The sequence below is a fragment of the Chiroxiphia lanceolata genome, chromosome 5 (assembly GCF_009829145.1).
Source record: "Chiroxiphia lanceolata isolate bChiLan1 chromosome 5, bChiLan1.pri, whole genome shotgun sequence".
Taxonomy (NCBI): Eukaryota; Metazoa; Chordata; class Aves; order Passeriformes; family Pipridae; genus Chiroxiphia; species Chiroxiphia lanceolata.
In genome coordinates, this window is record NC_045641.1 from 20,731,751 (window position 1) to 20,754,006 (window position 22,256).

General features: G+C 39.9%; 1 long non-coding RNA gene across 1 annotated transcript; it reads left to right on the forward strand.

The window, feature by feature from the left end:
• Positions 1 to 237: 237 nt before the first annotated feature.
• LOC116786863 lies at positions 238 to 18,606 on the forward strand. Its single transcript, XR_004357096.1, has 3 exons — positions 238 to 360; positions 13,484 to 13,584; positions 18,560 to 18,606. It is a non-coding gene; the product is annotated as an uncharacterized LOC116786863 (long non-coding RNA).
• Positions 18,607 to 22,256: the final 3,650 nt, after the last annotated feature.

The following is a 22,256-nucleotide window of genomic DNA, read 5'->3' on the forward strand; positions in this document are numbered from 1 at the left end:
TCCCTGTCCTTGATAAGTAATTTCTTCAAGAGGGGTTTTATATAATAGCTAAGCTGGTTTAAGGTTCTCTTCAATGATTGATGGTCCCCATCTCTTCCCTGATTCTGGACATGTAATTCCCCAGCATCTTGGTCCAGCTTTGGTAATATCTGATCATATAATGAGCCTCTTTTGGGAGACAGCATTCATAAAACAATAACAAAAAAAATGATCTTTTTTTTCTACTTCCAGAATGCCTGATGATATTGCTTCCAGAACTGGTTTACCACAATGTCACGATGGTACCAACAGTGGCACATGGATTGGAATGGGATGGGAGAATGAAACATGCAGACAGCAGACCACTAAATCAACCCCTGGGTAAGCCTCAACATCCCTTTTTGCTGTTAGAGGGAGAAAAAGTTGTGGGAATCAATCACCAGGTGCTTCATTTGGGTTTTCTCTTCTGAAATCTGTGGTTTTAACAATGCTTGAGCTTAATCTTCTGTGTCCCTCTGAATTTGCAGCTGTCTGTACTTGAAGTAGGTGGGAGGCTTTAAGAATGAGATTGTTACAAAAAGGCAATGCAGTTTTAATCTTTCTTTGATCATCTGTTTTTCTAATTTTTTTTTTTGTGTGATTCTACTCCCCAACCAGTCTCAGAGCAGAAGTCAATAATGCAGTAGGAACATTCACATATTAAGCTTTCTGCACACCAGCTATCACGGGGTGTAAGAGCACTGTGTGTGTGAACTCCTGCTGCCGCTCATTTCTCCTGCCTCCATCGCTTACAGAAGGACAGAGGCAGCAGGAGAGTCAGCACAAGCCAAAAATCATGCAGCATGAGAAATGGCTGGAGAATTGTGACTGACAAGCAAGGGACTTGTGAGAGGCAAAATTCAAAGCCTCATTTCAGTTTTCCTTGTTAGGATGCTGTTAGGCCTCCTACAACAATGACAAACCTGATATTATCTAAGCAATATTGTGTGGCTGAGAGCTGAATGAAGCTCTATCAGACACTAGAATCTCTCCCTAATGTTTTACTTCTGATACTCAGGAAATTTTGTTCTACACTTGCACCAGAAGACAAATCATCATTTGAATAAAACAAAGAAAAACAACCAAACATTTGGCAAATGCATTATTTTAATTGTAAATGTGGTAACTATTTGGAAATGTTGATATTTTTTGGCAAGCACAGTGCACACATGTATGTTATTAGTCACCCAACACATTAGATTTGCGATAAATATACTTCTTAAAATAGATTTGCTCAGTATTTAGAATTTTTGTCTTCTTTATTCAATGAATCTCCAAAATTATAGCAGATGGAGAGAGGAAAAACATTTTTGACCTCAGAATGGAGTAGTTTGATGGAATTACAACAGATGACTTCTGTGTGTTAATAGCATCATATTCAAAATGGTTACTGCCATGGATCACAATGCTATATTACAGTGTTATAAGAAGTATTGCTGTAGAGCACATTTAAATCTAGCTTGGCGAAGGATAGAAAGAAAAATAACTTCACATACTGCGTCTGCTCTTAACTCTTTAGCAGTTTTTGTAGTTTGACATACATTCTTATTTTTGCCATGGTTTCCTAATGAAATAAAGTTTATGCGGTGATGTTTTGGATTTTATCTCTTCCTCTATAACAAATTTGGAACCACAACCTAATTCCAGGTTTCACATATGTTGAAATCCTGGAAATTTTGTAAAAATGGGTATAGAAGTAAAAGTAGCCAAATTGGTGTCAGAAAGAAAAAATGTTGTCTCGGTGAGGTTGGTAAGCATCAAGGATTTGAAACAGAAGAGAGATTTAGGTATGCTTCAGGTATGGGAAAGGGTTCATATGGTTGCTGTCACAGTTTTAGGCACCGAAAAAGAGCTGGCTGATTTTGCTACTTTTATTAATATTTCCCTATGACTATTGTGTGCATTACACAAAGTGAAGGAGATATTTTGCTTCGTTTTTAATTGCTTTGAGTATTATTCATAACAGCAACAGCTTACAACCAAAATCTTTTTTCTCTCTGAATGTTTGAGATATGTGACCCACTGAGAACTTGTGCAGTCTTGATCCCCTGGGGTGGCTGGTAGAGGAGCGGACTGAGGTCTTGGTCTCACCAATGCTTACAGCCTGTTGTTAACTCTGTGCATATTGATAGCCCAAATGGGAGTAATTTTATAAGTTTAAAACGAAGCACGTGTAAGTGTTGGCAGGGTCAGCTCCCATGAGCTCCGTGTTTCTATCAGCTAATGGAGCAGCTTTCTTAACTCAGGTGAGGTTGACACGGGTGTCTTTCAGAAGGTTTAATTCTCGCTGACAGCTCATATTAGCAGCTAAGTGTTCACATTGTTTCTTTGTTTTCCTGTGGTGCTTTGCCTGGTTCTGAATACCTTTAAAGTGGTGCACTCCTGCAATTACGTGTGAAAGCAATATTCATTGTCTTTCCAAAACGTGCTGCAGGAGTCCGAGAGAGAAAACTAAATGAAAGGTCTTTTTAGGTGTAAAAACCATATCAATCTGTGCTAACAGTTGATTTCAGCAGCCTCTTCTGTCACACTCCTGTGGCCAGGAAAAGTTCTTTCTTTCCTCAAAGAAAATTGCCCCCCTAATGTTACTTTGAGGCAGTGTGGGGAGAGTGAAGAGGAAATTAGTGTTTCTTCTCTTTTGGTCATTTTGTTCCACTCAAAGGCTGTTAGCAGCCAATGAAAGCAGTTGTGCTCCTGTTAGCCGCCTTCTTTGTGTATTAGGCAGAGGGAAATGGCAGCCTGCTGCAAAGAAAGGGCCCTTTTCACTACAAATTATTGAAATTCCCTTATCCTGGCCCTGAACAAGCAAGCAAGGAAACAACAGCAGGAGATAGCACGATGTGTTGACAATGGAGGGAAACGGAATGGAAATGGCCGTGGAACAATTGATGTGAAAGCCTTCAGCAGAAATCAGCATGTGGCCCATGCAGCCGGTCAGCCTGGCTGCCTGTAGCTGCAGTGAGGTATTTACGCCTTGGACAAAATAAGAGGAGTGCTCAAAAACCTAGGAGAGAATCATTAGACTGTGTTTATTAACAGCACAGTACTTTATCTTCAAAGTGTTGGGCATAATTAATCAATATATTCAACAAGCACAGTAAATGGATAGCATTCATTATCACCCAGTCACTATCTTACAAAACAGATTTAAAGAGATGAGAAGAAAAACTTGAAACCTTGGGAAGGAACATTTTTAACCTTCTGTTTGAACTACTGCAACCCCATTTGAACTACTTGGTACCACCTTGTCTTTTCAGTCTCTGTTTCACCAGGCAAGCACTGCCCACAGGGCTGAGAGAGCATTTCAGTGTCCTCTTTTATCACCTTGGTGTCTTCCTGTTAGGAGCTTGAATGAAATCTGTTCAATTCACAGAAAGAAGTGATTACTCTTGGAAGATAGTCATCACTTTCAACAATGAGCAGAAGCGGTCCTAAACCAATATTTTATGTGAACGTCCTCATTGAGTGTGCACCTGGCCTCAGGATACAGGGGAAGCTGGACTGGAGCTGTGCTTGTTTTGAACCTAAAACTTGTCATCTTCTCCAGTTTCTGAGAGAGTGGATATTCAATGGCATTTGGATCAACTCCTTACTCCTGGGCTGAATTTAAGCTACTGGTAGCAGCAAAATAAAACTATAACCAGTCCTCCAAGACAGGCAGATTCCAGTTAATATCTGATTAGCTACAGGAATGATATATAAAGCCAGACGTTCCTACATGCTCTCACACAATAAGCACAGTATCACAGAATATGCCGAGTTGGAAGGGACCCACGAGGATCATCAAGTCCAACTCCTATCCCTGTGCAGGACCATCCCCAAGAATCACACCATGTGCCTGAGAGTATTGTCCCAGCACTTCTTGAACTCTGTCAGGCTTGGGGATGTGACCACTTCCCTGGGAAGCCTATTCCAGTGCCCAGTCACCCTCTCAGTGAAGGACCTTTTTCTAATATACAACCTAAACCTCCTCTGACACAACTTCAGGCCATTTCCACAGGTCCTGTCGCTGGTCACCACAGAGAAGATACCAGTGCCTGTCCTTCCTCCTTCCCTCACAAGGAAGTTGTAGACTGCAATGAGGGAGACTCCTCCAGGCTGAACAGACCAAGTGACCTCAGCCACTCCTCCTATGGCTTCCCCTCAAGGCCCTTCACCATCTTCATTGTCCTCCTTTGGACACTCTCCCATAGCTTAATATCTTTCTTACATTGCAGTGACCAAAACTGCACATAATATTCAAGGTGAGGCTGCACCAGTGCAGAGAAGAACAGGGCAGTCACCTCCCTCGACCAGCTGGTGATGCTTTGCCTGGTGCCCCCCAGGACACAGTTGGCCCTCCTGGCTGCCAGGGCACTGCTGACTCATATTCATCTTGCCATCGATCAAGACCCCCAGGTCCCTTTCCATGGCACTGCTTTCCAGCATCTCATTCCCCAGTCTGTATGTACATCTGGGGTTGCCCCATCCCAGGTGGAGAATCCGGCACTTTCCCTTGTTGAACTGCATATGTTTGGTGATTGCCCAGTCCTACAATTTGTTGAGGTCTCTCTGTAGGGCCTCCCTGTGTTTGATGGAGTCAACAGCTCCTCCAAGTTTTGTGTCATCTGCAAACTTGCTCAGTATCCCTTCTAGTCCTATGTCCAAATAATTTATGGAAATCTTGAGAGGTACAGGGCCCAAGATGGAGCCCTGCAGAACCCCACTAGTGACAGGTCACCAGTCTGATGTTACCCAGTTCACTGTTACCCTCTGTGCTCAACCATGAGCCAATTGCTTACCCACCACATGATATGTTTATCCAGCTGTGGGCCGGACAGTTTGTCCAGAAGGATATTGTGAGATATATGGGGTCTTGTGAAGAGTGACTGAGGAAGCTGATATTGTTTAACTTGGAGAAAAGAAGTCTCAAGGGAGACCTTATTGATCTCTACAACTACCTGAAAGGAGGTTGCAGTGAGATGGGGATCAGTGTCTTTTTCCAAGCAGCAAGCAATAGAACAAAAGGAAATTACCTCAAGTTATGCTGGCATGGGGGTGGGGAGGTTTAGATTCAATATTAGGAAAAATTCGTTCACAAAAAGGGTTGTCAAGCAATGCAAAAGGCTGCCTAGGGAAATGGTTGAGTCACCACTGAGGTATTTAAAAGATATGTAGATATGGTGCTTAGGAACATGGTTTAGTGGTGAACTTGGCAGTGCTGGGTAAAGGGTTGGTCTTGATGATCTTAGCAGTATTTTCCAACCTAATGATTCTATGAGTCTATGGACTAGAAGGTGAAATCAAGCTCAGAAAGACAATTCAGATCACAGAGATCTTTTCTAACATAAAACAATATATCAGTGATGTTAGTTGTCTGAGTATTGTCATTTAGTGAATACTAAATCTCTTCAAAGTTATCTTGGAGCTCCTAGGACAAAGTCACTTCAATGTGGATGCACAAGTACCAGTTCCAAGAAATATTGGCCATTTTTTCATTAATGCTTTCCTCCCCACTGCCCTTTCACTGGAAGTGAAATCAAGTCTCTCTTGTTGCATCCATTCATGATGAACAGAGTTATATGCATACAGTGTAGCTGAGTTAACATGACTGTGGTAACTGCAACATTTTACATTTCCTTCCAACTGTAGCTTACTATCCTAGAATTTATTATGTTCTAAATGCCAAAACATTACTTTTGAAATTTAAAACATGGATGGGCCAAAATGCTTTGCTTTTCGATTTATAGCTGTGATTTCACAAAAAAAAAATCCATTGTAGATTTAGAAATTAATGGCAACCTACAATATTTCATGCATCCCTTTGCAGACCAGGAGAAAAAATTCAAATAGTTGAATCTGAAGCTCATGATTTTAAATAGGATGATAGGATGTCCACAACATTTCTGCTTTTAAATTGTGCTGCAGCTCAAACACATATTAAAGGGTCAACTGCTGCACATAAAACATACAAAACTCTTGAAGTACCACCATTCAGCCTTATTTTGTAATTCAGACACTACTAAAAATCTCAGCATACCAGAACAGATGTAGGCACTCTCCCTTTTCTCTATTCTTGCATTGTGTCAAAAGGCTGGAGGGGGCAGCACATACGGCTCTAAGGAGGGAGATGTACTGCATCCTGCCCAGAGACACTATGGAAGGAGAGGAAAAGTGCAGGTTACCCAGCTGGGTTCTGGAGGAGAATGGCTGTTAATATGAGACCACCCTTTAGGCAAAGTGCTTAAGGCCCAACACGCATTAAAAGAAAAAAAAAAGGTGTAAAAGAAACATAGTGAGAATTTCTTAGCAGGACTGTTGCCAGACTGCTTTGGCTCTTTCTTATGGAATCAGTTTAGATGTGTCACTGAAGTGTAAAGGTGTTGAACTGAAATGCTGCTTCATCTGCATGGGCACATGCTCCCCTGTAGTGCATTTCTTCTGGAATGCAGCAATTCTTCTGGATGCCCCTTCTTTCCTGATGGTGGCAAACTGCCTTTTTGCAAAGGGGAAGCCAAGATGCTCTGCAAGTAACACACAGAGTACTACCGAAAATTAGAAATTATAAATAGTCTTTGTCTTGCTAGGATTCAGTCAAGGTTGTCACAGCAAGGAAGGATGGAATTGTTCTTGACTCACTTATCTTCATTCATTGCCTTGCTCTGTTCTACATGTGCTCACCCACATGGGTTGCTGGACTTCCCATGACCATTGTGCATTTCACCCTTGTGCACTGCCATAGTGGCTTCTTCCCTAGAAATCTGGAAGATCCAGTACCCCCACCTGACTTCAAACTGGACTGTGATGGGCAGAAGCTGTATGCAAATAGCAAGCTTATGGCTGATAACAAAACAAAAAGCTATAGCTGTGGCTAGTGGGGTTAATGGGGGTAGGTTTTCCCACCAGGCACTGGACTTTAGCCAAATAGCCAAATCCAAATTTGAATGTGTGATATGGTGTATATTTAAGATGAGTGTTCCAGTTCTAGTAAATATCCAGGGAGACAAGAGACTGATCCAAAATTTGCATTTAAATAAAACAGTAATCAGACAGGGAAAATGGCCTTTTACTGAAGTAAGGGACAGAAAAACAGGATAAAACAGTTATGGGCAGCAGTGGGAAAGCCAAAGACTACAGGACCACCAATAATATCTGACTTACAGTATCTACTGGTCCAAAGCCATTACTTTTTCCAAATTTATTTGAGCCTGCTGAATAGTTTTACTTTCATCCAGATATTTGTGTTTTGTGGCTTCAGTGTTTTTGACCTAGCACTTAGGATCCCAGAGACAGGGCTTGTGAGTGTATACAAGGCTCCGAAACATGCAATTAAATAGCACATGATTGCAGGTCCAGTTGTTTTGTAGTGTGCCTTGCAATTGCTTTTCCACTTACTATTCCTTCAGGCAAACAGGCTTTTTAATTCCTGTGCATTTCACAGGAAGATTTGCAGATCTGCCTTTAATGTTTTTCTTCATCTGATTTTGTTGAGAAATACCAGGGACTTGAACTTGAATTCTCTGCCTGGAGACATTTTTGTTTACTTAACCTATGCAGTGAAATTTGGAACAAAACTTTCTGCAACTCCAACGGTATTTCTTACGTTCCTTTAAAGTTAATTTTGTAGTGTTCAGAGACACTTGTATTACTCAGTAAATTATTTATCCTGCCATAGTGTTCTTCATTAGTGTGGAATTCTTGGACAAAGACTCTTTTAGGGTTAAATTTTAGACTTGATTCTTAGAAAGCCACATCAGTCATGATCTAATTGCATAATTTCAGCAGAGCTGATATTTAAAGTATGTGATAATTCTTCCACTTCAGACAACCACTATTTCAAGGAGTATCTCCTAGAAACAAAATTAAGGATCATCTAGATTGAAGGAAGAAGTGCTGAAGCATTGTTGGATTAAAAAAAAAAAAAAGATTATTTTACAGGAAAAATAATTGTGGTTTGTTTATGCAGAAATTAGAGATACAGTAGCACTGAAAATATGCAGGTAACCAGTCCACCAGAAAGTTTTCACTTACAAGAATTTCAAGTCTTCTTCATTCTACTGACATAAATTTATTGGCAAGAAGACAGCTGTGTTTGGTTTTGATGCTTAAAAGTGCATATTGGGAGAAATGCCCCATGGATTAATCGTAATAAATGTCACTCTCAAAAGGTAGCAGATTCAAAATCAACCTGACAATCCCAACCATGTACTTGTGGTTAACACACTCTTTTGTATTAAAAGTAATTTTTCACAGTAAAATTTGGAAGCAGAGGTACTGTGGGGTCTCTGCCTGGAAAACAAGCTGTGAGAGCTTATGTGGATGGTTGGGCAAGCAAAGTGGAACAGACAGCAACTGTTCCCTTGCTCCTCCAAAGATTAGCATTGATAACAATAAAGTGAACTAAAATAACATAATCCAAAACAGCACATCTCTCATCTTGCTTTTCAGTCAAGTCATGTGTCAGTGAGTGCACATCTCTGCCTCCCAAAGCCATTGCCTTCACTCTGCCTCTGAAAAAAGCAGTTGCCTTGTCTGTTCATTGCCTGCTTAGCTGGGAGAAGGAAAAGATGAGCCAGTTAGGTGCTGGCATGAGGTCTTACCATAGATCTACTTGTTTCTTTTTTACAGTAGACATTTAAGCACATGTGCTTATTTTGATTGTTAAAACAACCTTCTTTTTATATTCCTATTTCTTAAATGGCATCATAGAATTATGGTGCATTTTATGCATGCAGGCATTGTCCTTGCTTGGAGAGCTTGAAACATAAAAAGAAAGCAAGTCAAAGCAAATAAACACAAGGTAAAGTAGAGGACAGCAGTACAGGAGAGAGGAGAAAAGAGAATTGGTTGTTTAGCAGGATAAGATTTAGAATGATTTTGAAGACAACCTGGAGAATGATGGCAGGATAATTATTCAATTGTAGGGACCCACATAGACTGGAAAAATAATGAAGAAAAACAATAAAGCAAAATGAGTATGGAGAGCAGAGAAATCAGGAGGAATTGAAAATGAAACAGCTGTAGGCAGTTTCAAATATACTTAGATTTAAGGACTATTTAACATAACTTGGTATTTAGGCTGTGAAGAAACGATGTGAACACTGGCCTGATGGAGTTTAGGAGCTGGTCATGGCAGCAGCAACCTTCCAAACTTAACCATTGGACACAAATAATGGAATGGAGCAACTACTGAAACTGTTTGGGCCATTTGGGGAAGTGCTGGCTGAGTGCACTGTGAGGCCAGACTGCAGTGCCTGCCCACTTGGCTTTAGCCAGTGAGGCCATGGACATGCTGCATTTTTCCCTGTGCCTCAGTTCCCCAGCTGCTTCCTTAACCCAGTGTCATTGAGGAAAACACTATGTTGGAGGGGTACAAATATCACAGATTCATCATAGAATCATCAAGGTTGAGAGACCTTTAAGATTATACAGTCTGTCAACCCAGTACTGTCTCTGTAACCCCTAAATCACTAAACCATATCACCCAGAGCCAGATCCAGATGCCTATTAAACACTTTCTGGGATGGTAACACCATTACTGTCCTGGGCAATCTATTCCAGTGACAATTTTTTTTCTAATATCTAATCTGAATCTCCCTTGTCTCAGTTTAAGGACATTTCCTCTAGTCCTCTCACTGCAGGCATGGTAGAAGCGACCAATCCCACCTCACTACAACCTCCTTTCAGGCAGCTGTAGAGAGAGACAAGTTCCCCCTTGAGCCTCCTCTTCTTGTGGCTAAATAAGCCCAGCTCCCTCAGCCACTCCTCATAAGACACGTTTTCTAGACCTTTCATGAGTCTTGTTGCCCTTTGCTGGACACACTCCAGTATCTCAATGTCCTTTTTAAAGTGAGGGGTCCAGAACTGAAAACAGTGCTTGGGGTGTGGCCTCACCAGTGCTGAGTACAGGGGGATGATCACTGCCCTAGACCTGCTGGCCACACTATTCTTGATACAGGCCAAGATGCCATTAGGCTTCTTGGCTACCTGGGCACACTGCTCTCTCATATGGAGCCAGCGGTCAAACAGACCCCCAGGTCTCTTTCTGCTGAACAGCTCTCAACCCACTCCTCACTCAATCTGTAGCTCTGTGTGGGATTGCTGTGTCCCAAGTGCAGGATCTGGCACTTGGCCTTATTGAATCTCATGAATTGGTACTTAGCCCATTGATTGAGTCCATCCAGGTCTCTCTGTAGAGCCTTCCTACCCTCAAGCAGATCAAAATTACCACCCAGCTTAGTGTCACCTGCAAGTTTACTGAGGGTACACTCAATCCCCACGCCCAGATCATCAATAAAGATGTTAAACAGCCCCAAATACCCACATGAACAGATACATTCATGCATGAGAGTCACATAATGGGATATTGCACAGGAGCAGGTAGGACATATTCTCGTGTACAGTCCCAAATTCTGTGATGCCGGTTCTGCACAGCCAGGCTGATGGTAGGTAGGTTTATTGGCATAGTTACAAATACCAAGGTCACAGTCTAGATTTGCTGCACTTCTGTTAGTCTCTGTTTAATTTGATGGAAGTTTGTTACCACTAATGACAGCCATCTTAAAAAAGAGAATTATATTTTTAAAAGCATTGAGGAAAGCAAAGGCTCCGAGCACTTGTACTACATGTTTGGTAAGAGGTGGAAGCTGTGGGGAGCCCTGTAATTCAGGGGTCCTAATAGGTCTGGTTTGGATCACTTTTAAAACTGTGTTCTTTTTGGGCACTTCACTTTAGGTATTCACAAGCATTAGAACATTGTAGATTTTCATTGTAGATCAGGATGGAAAAAGTTTTTTTTAAAGGAGCAGTTGAAGCTGTACACTACCTTGGCTTTATTGCAGCTTTTCTTATGGCCTCACATGACATTCTTACAAGCAAACTCAAGAAATATGGCAACTTCTACTGAACTACAAGGTGAATACAAAATGGCTGAAAAATTCTGCTTAGAGCAATTTAAAATTTTATAGAATGCCGAGAAATACAGAACATTTATCGTCCTGAAAAGGTTGTTATGCAGCCACAGCTTTATTAATCAATAACCTTGTGTTAGAAGTAAGAGAATGATTAGAGAAGATGCAGTTCCATTATTTATGGGGAACTAAGCAACTAATGGACAAAATAGGGGGAAGACTGAAATATTCAGTGCTTTTCTTTGTCTCCACTGTTGAAAAAAAAACACATAGCTTTGACCACAAATTATTGACCAGGAGAAAAAAAAAAGCTAGGGACAGTGAAGAAGGAAATAATGGATTAAAAATATATTTATACAATTAGAGGTATCAAAACAAATTATCAATAATTTCAAGCCCCTAGGTTTGTAAGAAAGGAAGCAGTGTAACAAAATGCAGTGAAGGATCCTCCAGCTGATTACTCGCCAGCTTGTTATTCAGCCATGGATGCCCCAGGTACTTTGAGCCCTCCTTTCTGTGCAAGCCCAGACCTAATTTCCAGTCTTGTGTTCCTTAGGAACCACTCTGAGAACTGCAGTACTCCTGGGAGTTCTGGCCTCCCCCTCAAATGCTGACATGCCTACAGGCTCAGGAGATTTGCAGGATGCCTGAGCAAACGAGTTTTACACAATATTTCTAGGCCTCCTAGTTTTATTTAGACGTCCATCCACAAGAGGTCCCACCCCATCACCAACACGCCAGGAGACTTTCGCTGACGGGAGTGGGGAAGGGCTCACCGACACCTAGTACCCAGAGGGCAAATGTGTCACTTTTAGTCCTCTCCAGTGAGGAGGTGACTTCTGGCCAAAATCACCTTCTCTTTGCTCTCCAGAGGAGGAGCTGGTTTATTTCGAGTGGTGATTACATTTCAGTGGGAGAGCATTTAAGCTAATTGCTAAGCATTGTTAGTTCTGTGTCAACATTCTTCTGAAGCTTCAGTTCAAAGGCCTATGTTGCAATCAAAATACTTTGCTGTTTGACATAGATATACCTGGAGTTCTTCAGCTGGAAGAGAATGACTGCATTGTGTGCACAGATATTGTCAAGGGAGCAGACAACCAAGAGTAAAAGCCGAGGGTGAGATTTCCTATTTAGGTTCCCGAGGATGAATAACTGAAAAGCCCTTTTCCTTCAGCTGATGCCGTACCAAAAGACCATCCACAATCTATCTTCTCATCACCAAAATGTACTTTATTGCTCAATTTCACGTCTTGATAAAAGCAGTGGAGATGCTTATATCCAGTTCACTTGTTCAGCTTGATAAGCCATACAGAAGCAGTGAACTTAAGTCTGTTTCATTTAATGGAATTCCCATCTATTATAAAAAGCAAAATATCTTCAAAACCAAGTCTTATTGCTATTTACAACACATGCTGTGGCTTTTTACTGTGAAATATTGTGACACCTATCAACAAAGGTTAGAGCAGACAATTTCTTGGGAAAGTGTATGACTTGTATGAAATTCACAGAGGGGGTATGGGTATAGTAGTGGCTTTCTACAGAGACAGTAGTCCATGAATCTTTGTAGAGAAGACAATGAGAAAATAATGAAAAGCATGTGTTTTTCTGATTTTCCCCTCCTCTATTCAAATACAAATGATTAATTGTGGTGGGCTTTTTTTTTTCCTAAAACATAGCTTTCATGTAGACTGTGTCTCGCAAGTGTATTTGGTAAGTTCAGTACATGTGTTTTTATATACGTATGCTTCAGCATACATCACATCTTTCGTTGTTGAATCCCTCTTCCACTCAGGTAAAATCTGAAGTGCTTTCCAAACTTTCAAAGAGATTAGGGAACCTTTTTGCTGGCATGTGTAATTGCTTTACCCATTTTTACAGGGAATCTGTTTAGCACGCAGCTATTCTGCATAGTAGTTTAGAACAGTAGAGCCAAATGAAATTGTGGTGGGAGTTTTCAGCAGACAGGCTATAATTATTCAGTTTGGAATTTGACCAGGGTGAAATAGAAGCCTGCCTACCAATAAACATACTTGAAGTAACATGTTTTTGAAGTTTTTAAACAAAGAAGCTTGTATGAATGGTGAATGTGCAAGATGGGAGTCAGAAAATCTGTGCTGCTGTGGCATACATTTAGCAGCTATACTGGGAATTATTTAGGCTCTCTTTCACCTCCTTTTGTTCCATCAAAAAGGAGCAATAGTGTGTGGCCTTACCACCACTTGTTCTCTTCATTTTTACCCTGTATTACCTTAGGAATGATGATGGGGTTGGCAGGAGTACCTTTTAGCTTTTTTGTTTGGTGCTCACTGGGTTCTCACCTGTGACTCCAGAGTGGCCTCGCCTGTGCAGAGCCAAAGTCGTTACTGTGGTAAGGACAATTGTGTGAGTGTTTGTCTAGAGTGACTCCACCCTGTAGAATTGCCTATAATTTCAGCAATTATTTCATTTTCAAAATAGGATTGCTATTATTTTTATATTTCAACAGAATATTTTTCCATAGCAGGTTAGTCTATAGTGGCTGTGAGCTGCTTTATGTAGACGATCTTGTTGCTTAAGACTTTTTTATAGTCCAGCAGATCCGCTTGTAAACCCCTGGGAAGAATAAACTTCTGTAAGGGAGCTAATGATGAAACAGCAATCCAAAGAAATGTTTCAGCTGTGAAACAACCATGTGAAGGTGAGGTTTTGTTTACCATTATGCTTCACATAATTTTTGAAACTTCCAAATTTTGATGTCCACTAATTTGTCCCTTAGTTTTGGCTTATGCAGGTAGAGAGCTTAGCAGTGCACAGGATGAAACAGTGTACATGTATATACTTGTAGTGAGGCAGGGCAGAAGTGACAAAAGATTGATTCCCTCAGAGCTGACCTCAATTATTGGCCTGCTGCAAGGGATATGCTAGGGCTAATTTTGCCGTAAGTGTCATGGCATGTGAACGTGGCACTATGGGATGGATGAAGTGACATCATGATACGCAACGTTGAATTACTAATGGGAAGATATGAAAGAACGAAGAATGTGTAGAGACAAACTCTGAAACTGCTCAGACTCAGCTTCTGAATATGCTTCAAAAAAACTCTGAGACTCAGTAAAGGTGAAGCGCTTGAAACTATACTCAGCATAATTAAAATTTTGTGACAAAACCCAAATGCTTTTCTAAATCATGGGTATTTGCAAACCTTACCAAGGTAAAAGGTTATTTCTTCTTCGAAGCTTGGATCTTCGCTGATGTCATTCTCAGTCACAAATCTCTCAGGAGATGGGCTCGGGAGATCTCAAGACACAGAGAGCAACCCTCCATTATGCTGCAGTAAGGAGTGGCACAACAGCTCTCTCTGATTCTACCTCTACAGTGATGGGATTTTTTAGAATGACCTAGAGAAAAGCATAAATTCCCACCATGGACTCTATGTGAATAAGTCAAAAGCATTCCTGACTAGATGGAGCAGATTTATAACTTTTGTGAAGCAGAATGAGCTTGATGTTGGAGTCACACAGCTAAATACACACTTAAATTCCTGTAGTCACCCTGAGAACAAACCACACAGGCTTTCACACACAAAAGACCCTAGACATATAACCTTTTCCCCTTGAATTGCTTCATTTTTTCCTACTATTTCACAAACTAAATATGTTTTCTTTCAGGACAAAGTATGTTATGAATTTATCACTCAGCTCAGCACACTGTCATTCTTTCTTGTGTTGCTTTCAACCTAGTACTTCTGCTTTTTTTCTAATGGGATATTTTGTAGAGTTGGATTCTGGTCTTGGTTACTCTGGTAGACTTTCAAAGGCATGTCACTGGCTGCAACATGGCTTCACAGATAATCAGGCAGCATTGTGCTTCTAAATTTTAAATTTGACCACTCAAATTTAGATGCCTGATTCTATCATCTAAAGAAACTACATAGTTCACATTTGCTGTCCAAGGGGTGACAACAGTAACTCCCTGAAATATTGGCTAAGGAAAGACTGGGTTTCACATATTTGAGCACTAATTTACATTGCCACATATCCCACAGTCCTCCTGGAGTGCATGACAGTGGCTAGCCACCCAGTCCAGTTTTAAAGCTTTTCAAGATCTGTATTGCTGGTATTAATTCTGTCTATATTTACAGCACAACTGAGTCTCCTATTTGCTTAAAGCAGTAAGAAAGTGATAGACTATCTGTTACAAAGAAACACACAGGACAAAGAACTCATCTGCTCGTTGAAATATTCCAATCCTAAAAAGTGCTGCTAATTAATTAGGCAATAAATACATTATCTGAGAATACTTATGAAGACTTGTTTGTGCAGATGGCCAAAGACAATAAGAGAATAATATTTCCTTACGAGATGAGGAACTTGTGTTTAAGTACAGCAGGTATTTACACTGTTTCTTTTCAACATCTGCATTTAGATCTCTAAATTAGGGGCCTAGGCCTGTTTTTTTCTCATCCAACTTAAGCATTTAACCAAGCTGGGTAAATCAGAAATCAGAGCTGTCCTATTTCACTTAAACAATCAAAGTGAGGGTGGAAAAGGGCAGGAGGGAAGGTCGAGAGGGGTGGGGAAAGGAGAGAGAGAGAGAAAAGGAGAGAGGTAGTAGGGGAAGAGAGAAACACTTCTGAGAAAAAGCTTTTCTTCCCTGAAGTTTCCTTCTGGAGATTAGTTACCTAATTCTTCACTGATCAGGGTGATTCAGTTAAGTAAGTGTCTGAAGTCACATGGGACATATCTACATCACCCCTTAGAGCAGCCCATCTCCGTCTACTGATTACACATGGAGAATGGCCACCTAACTTACTAGTTTAAAATTTGATGATTAAATTAAGATGTATGAATAGTCCTCTCCAAAACAGAACTGGTAAGATGAAAATTGTTTTGAGGGTTATTCTTACCTCTAGAGTATTTGGCTCAGGGGCAGAAAAATGTGGTAGATTTTGGACTAACTGGTCCTGATCCTGTGCTTTTGCTAAGACGAGCTTCATAAGACTTAGGAGGGATATTAGTGAAAAAGGCACTTTTAAACCATATGTGTGATTCAGATTTGTCTTCTCCTACAGGCTTTCCCACTGTGACCCAGTGCAGAGAGGGATATGTAGAGAGGTAGGAAACACCATTTTCTGCTACTTCAGTGTTACCTGCATGGGAGGCCCTCAGGGACAAGAAGTTTAAGGAAGTTTTATGTGTCTGATCATCCTTCCGTTAATTTATTTCCAAAGTGGTGTATCTCATTGCAAAATATTACTGGGCACAGTAAAAGCTGAATCAGGCCACAGGACCCTCAGCACTATATTATTCCTAGTATATCTTTCCTTTTCTTTCTTTTTCTCTCTTTCTTTCATTCTTTCTTTCTTTCTCTTTCTTTCTTTCCTATTCTTTCTTTCTTTCTCTTTCCTGTTTCTTTCTTTCCTTCCTTCTTTTCTTTTCTTTCTTTTCTTTTCTTTTCTTTTCTTTTCTTTTCTTTTCTTTTCTTTTCTTTTCTTTTCTTTTCTTTTCTTTTCTTTTCTTTTCTTTTCTTTTCTTTTCTTTTCTTTTCTTTTCTTTTCTTTTCTTTTCTTTTCTTTTCTTTTCCTTTCTTCTCTTCTCTTCTCTTCTCTTCTCTTCTCTTCTCTTCTCTTCTCTTCTCTTCTCTTCTCTTCTCTTCTCTTCTCTTCTCTTCTCTTCTCTTCTCTTCTCTTCTCTTCTCTTCTCTTCTCTTCTCTTCTCTTCTCTTCTCTTCTCTTCTCTTCTCTTCTCTTCTCTTCTCTTCTCTTCTCTTCTCTTCTCTTCTTCTCTTCTCTTCTCTTCTCTTCTTTCTTTTTCTTTCTTTCTTTCTTTCTTTCTTTCTTTCTTTCTTTCTTTCTTTCTTTCTTTCTTTCTTTCTTTCTTTCTTTCTTTCTTTCTTTCCTTTCTTTCCTTTCTTTCTTTTCTTTCTTTCTTTTGTTCTTTCTTTCCTTCTCTTTCTTTCTTTCTTTCTTTCTTTCTTTCTCTCATAGTTTTTCTAAATGAAAGCCCTTTTTCACTTAAAATTGAGAAGGGTCATGAAGAGATCATTTATAATGTAATTTAGAAATTTTTTTTAGTTCCTTTTTTAGTACTTAGGAGAAAGGTACTGATAATTTACTGCATGCTAGTTGATGTTCTACAGACCAAATTTGATCTGTGGTATGCTTCCATCTGGGTAAAGAAGATGGACATCAACTGTCTTCCATCTGGGTAGAGAAGATGGAGGTCAACTGTTCTTTTTTCTTTAATGCCAAATTGCACATTTCCAGTCCCCCTCTTCTTTTTATTTCAGTTTTGGGAAAAAACCTGCTACCCCATAAAGAATAGATTGCTATTCATAATATTATGAATATTGTATAACATATAATATATATAATAAATTCCTACTCAAGCTATTCATAATCTTTGTCCTGAAGACAAAATACAGACAAACGCCTAAACCTTAAAAGCTCTGGGCATGTGATTTTGCTCTCTTCCTCATTACTCATGTGTTAGGCTGAAAATGAAGCTGGAGGAAATGAAAGTCAGGACTACGCAAAAATAGAGTGCAAACAGTGATTCAAAAAGAAAATGGATCAGGCTCAGAGGGGGTTTTTTTACAGCATTTCAGGAAAAATTTTGGTTTCATAGGGATTTGCATGAACATTGACTTTCTGTTCATGGTGCTTTCTTAAAACAGTGTCAAAGAAAACATTAACATACAAAGTTTCTTCACAAAAAAAGGATGGTAAAAATGCATAATTCATCATTTTTTCAAGTGAAAGTTAATTCAGAAATAATTTCTGGTATTTTTACTTCTCTATTAGATTGTGGTTAGCATATGTCAGGAATGGGGGAGGAATCCTTGTATAACTGTGCTGAAGAAAGACAACAGTCACTGCAGTTCAAGGCAAACTATGCATTCAGTGCCATGCAGGCTGATGTATCTTTTTTTTTCAGTAGTAATTGGATGGATATCATTTCAACGCATTCTTTGTTCCAGTTAATAAAAACCTCGTAAGGGTATGCTGATCTTAAGGTGTTAACGCTTATGAAAGATACAGGTCTGGCTGTTCTAAAAATTAAGCCGTTTATTATCTCGGAGAAAGAAAAGCAGAAAACAACTGTTTTGATGTATCGAACTACACAGACCCTGACCTAAAGGGAAGTTCAAGCTCATTCTCCTATGAAACTTTTTTGACTGACCTCCAGCTGCCAAATAAAGTGAGAGTTTTTTTTAATGTGGACACCTGTCATGAGTAAATGGCTTGACACTACTCCTTTGCTTCACATAGGCTACTAAGAACCTCCTCAAATGCATGCAACAAATAAACACGTGAATAAGATGCAACAGAGTAGATGACCGAGTATGTACTGCAAAACCCCATCAGAGACAAAAATGAGGAACCAAGGGCAAGCAACTTTCAGGTTGTCTCAGTCTGATGGGACTGGAATGTTTGCTAAAGAGGATGAGTTATGAGATAGACCAAACTTCTCTCTCTCAGCAATTGTAAATTCAAAATTAAGGGGTTTTAATCGAGGAAATGTGGAAAAAACAGAAGAAATAACAACCCTTTATTAAAAGATATATGTATGTTGGCAAAAACAGTAACAAAACACAAAAAAACTAGACAGCAATCCTAGAAAAAAGCAACAAAAAAAAGGTCTGACTGAATACTTCTCTGTCCTTTAGCACAGTCCTAACCGTGTCCTGCAGGGGGCGCTGTTGGATCACTGGCGGTCACCACACGGGGAGAGGGGTCCGGGGGGTTGGTCTCAGGTTGCGGGAGGAGCCGAAAAGAAGATGAGGGACCCTTCCCCCCCCAATGGAAGGAATGGGTAAGGAAAGCAGTTCACCCCCCAACAGGACTCACTGTGGTTCTCAGTTGATGGCGCCCCAAAAAAAACTCCTCCTTTTCTCCCAGTGAGCACAGAGACTCTCCGATGAAACACAGCAGGTCCGGGCTGGAGACAAAAGACAGCTCGCAGGCAAGTTGAAGCCAGCAGTCAGGGCTGGTCAGGACGGGAAACCAAACAAAAAGGCTTCCAGGCCTTCTCTCCAAATGCCCCAAACACAGACCCTGTCTCCGTCCTCCAAAAAAAGAACCCAGGCGTCACAATCTCTCCCCTCTGAACCGAGCCAGCCGCCCCCTCCCCAAAACTCCTCCCCTCTCCTCCCAGTCTCTGATGGGCCATTTGCGAGGAATTTGGCCAGATCATTTGTAAAGCTAATTGGCTCCCTTCCCCCTTTTCCACTCAAACTCCGTCTTTCCTACAGTGGGGGGGGGTAGGGGAAAGAAAAATTCTCCTGAATTTCTAACCTATAACAGAGTTACTCACCCATCTCACAAAAAAAAAAAGTAAAAGTGAAAGTATCACACACTGAATCACAGAATAATAGAATCATAAAATGATTTGGTTGGAAGGGACTTTAAAGATCATTTAGTTCCAATCCCCCTGCCATGGGACGCCTTCCACTAGGCCAAGTTGCTCAAATCTCCATCCAATGTGGCCTTGAACCTAGCCTTGAACCACACCACCTTTTACATTGTGAATTCTTTTTGAATAATAGAGAATAATATGAACAATGTTCTTGTTCTTTGGCTTTCCTTACTTTAAGTGGGTTTGTGATTACAGAAGAGAGGAATCAAAAGCATATTACTAGACGTTTAGTTGAAGGAAATGGATCAGATCTGAACAACCTAGAGATTCTATCACTTTTTTCCACTCAAGATCTCAAAGAATTCCAAAGCCTTATCAAGACTCTGCCTACATACTCCCAGGAAGACTGATTTCAAATTGGAATAATGCTTAAATGAAAACACTACTGAAAGAATTGTCATAAAAATGACTTGTCATAATTAGTATTATTTTCTAGGTGAGCCCTACTGTGCCAATCCACCCCTTACAGAAAGACTGCTGCTTACTACAGGAAGAAAAAAAGACAGTAGGCTAATTGTACTGTATGACTCTCTATTGAGCTTTCAGTGTTTGATGTACTCACTGTAATGTGCTTACTGTTTGTGTTCTCCAGATAGGCAGCACTCTGTACAAACATTAAATAGTCATAACCAAGTTATGGTCAGTCTTCTCTTCAATCCCAGAGTGAGGAGCTTTCCCAGATGGTATGTTCTTTAACAAAGTCCATACGTTGATCAGCAGCAACAGCGGGGAAGAGGCTTTATAAGCAAAGGCTGTGGGACTAAGCCAACAGCAGTCACAGGCTGGTTAACTGGAGAGGCATGTGGATACCTTGCATCAGCTGGAAATGTGCTGCCTTTCACTGGTTAGCATGGCTAGCTGCTCGCTTCTTCAGTCTCTTCAATTCAACCCTGTCCCCAGTCTGTTCTTTCCTTGTTGCTTGGTCATCTTATGTTGTCCTTCCTTTCCTGTGTTCAGCTGTGGCATGGTATGCATATTTTCCATTTCTTTGCTGGCTCTCAATTTTGTCTGTTACTGACTGCTATGCCCAGCCATTTGCTGGACTGTGTATCATTTCAGATGTTCCTTGCAGGTCTCTGATCATGCTTTTTCTAGTGTATGCACTCTTAGTTTTATTGCTTCTCTGCTCAAACTGAAAAAACAATGCCCTAGAGGAGCAAAGACATTAAAAATTATAGCTTCTTCTTATTTATTTCTGTTTGTGTTTCTGTAATATTTATTTATCTCTTCTATTTTTTAGCACAAAGGACGAACTACACTGAAGATACATAAAATATTGTTTGGCATTGAATCACTCACAAAAGCTATTTATTGCTCTATATAATCTTCTGACATTCATAGAATACCTTAAACAAAACTTCTTAGTCCCTTCCATCTTATATTACATCTGCTTACTTCCCAAGCTAACAAGTCATGTTTCAAATGGATGAAGGTCCTAAGTGAATAACTTGTGAAGAACAAAGAGCAAATAGAAAAGTACAAAATTACAGTAGATGAGGCTGCAAGAAAAGGTAGTAATTCAGGGAAATAAGGAAAGATGCAAAAAGAATGTAGAGATAAACAAAGTGGCTGCATATTGTAATAGAATAAGCTCATCTAAATGTAAAAGTCTTTAAGTCTTAAAAATTAATTTCAAGAGGTAAGATTTTTGCTTGGTTCTGCCAAAAAAAACCCCTCACCCCTAAATTTTGGGTGTTTAAAAAAGTTACTTTCCCAATAAGACTAAAGATAGAGGAACAAACTATTTCAGTGAATTATCCACTGAAGTATACCTTCATCATCATGGCTAGGCTTCGCGAACGAAGATTTGTGAACTTTGGTATTCTGGTGAAGGCTGTTACAGAAAAAGAGAAAAAATGAAACATTTTTCCACCCCAGGAAGAATTAATGTCTTGAACTAAAGAGGAAGATTATTTCCTACAAATATTTAGCTTATGAAATGCACAACTTAAACTCTAATCGTGAAAGCTCTTCACAAAAGCCAGAGCTTCTCTTAAGCTGACATGTTCCTACATGTATTTGAAGTTGCAACTGCAATAAGTGAAAGGAAAAAAGACCTGAGTAAAATATGGCACCTCTGTTTTCCAAAATCTTGGAATCATACTGCTGAGACCTCTGACTTCCATAGCTGTCACTTCCTACCCCAGCTGTGAGCTTGAGTCTGATTTTCACGCAAGCAAAACCTTTTACAAATGCCAAGAAAGGTAATAAATTATGAACCTGGTGATTTTGCAAAATTTTCTAGTTTTACTGTTTATAGCAAATTTTTTCTCCTCTGTAACATGTTAGTAATTTCTACAGGAAATAATAAAAAAACCTCTCCACATCCAAAAAACCCCTATGCTTTTAAGGGTACAGAAAACCAAGTCTACAGTTTTTTGAGAATCATCGTCTCCCACTGTAAAATTTTTCTTTAATGAACTTAGATGATTAAGAAGGATTCAGCAAGAAATGAAATTATATTGTTGATAACTGATTTCATAAACAGGAAATAAAAGTGCAAATAGGTTAAGTGAGGTTATTTTTGCCTGCTTTCAACAATCCATAGAAAAGCAATATGTTATTGGTGATTTGATTTACTGACCTACTTTACAAGACTCTATAGGAAGCTGTCTGTAGATGTTGAATCAGATTCTTTCAGATGAAATGTTGCTTTTCTTGCTGTGTGCATAAATATCTAAATATGATAATCATGTACACACACAAAGGCTGAATCAGCTCCAATTGATGGCAAACTTCAGTAATGCAAGTTCTGGGCTTTGGCAGTTGGTAGAAATGTCTGCAAACAGTGAAGATGTTATAAGCAAAAGGCAGTGAAAGCTTTGGCAGTAGATAAAGACTGCTTAGACTTCTCCTTTTAAAGCTTATGTGGACTCCTATCCTGGGATGGAAACTTCTGCCCCTTGCCTTACATCTGCCTAAAAAAGCTAATGGTTCCAACATTTATGCCTAA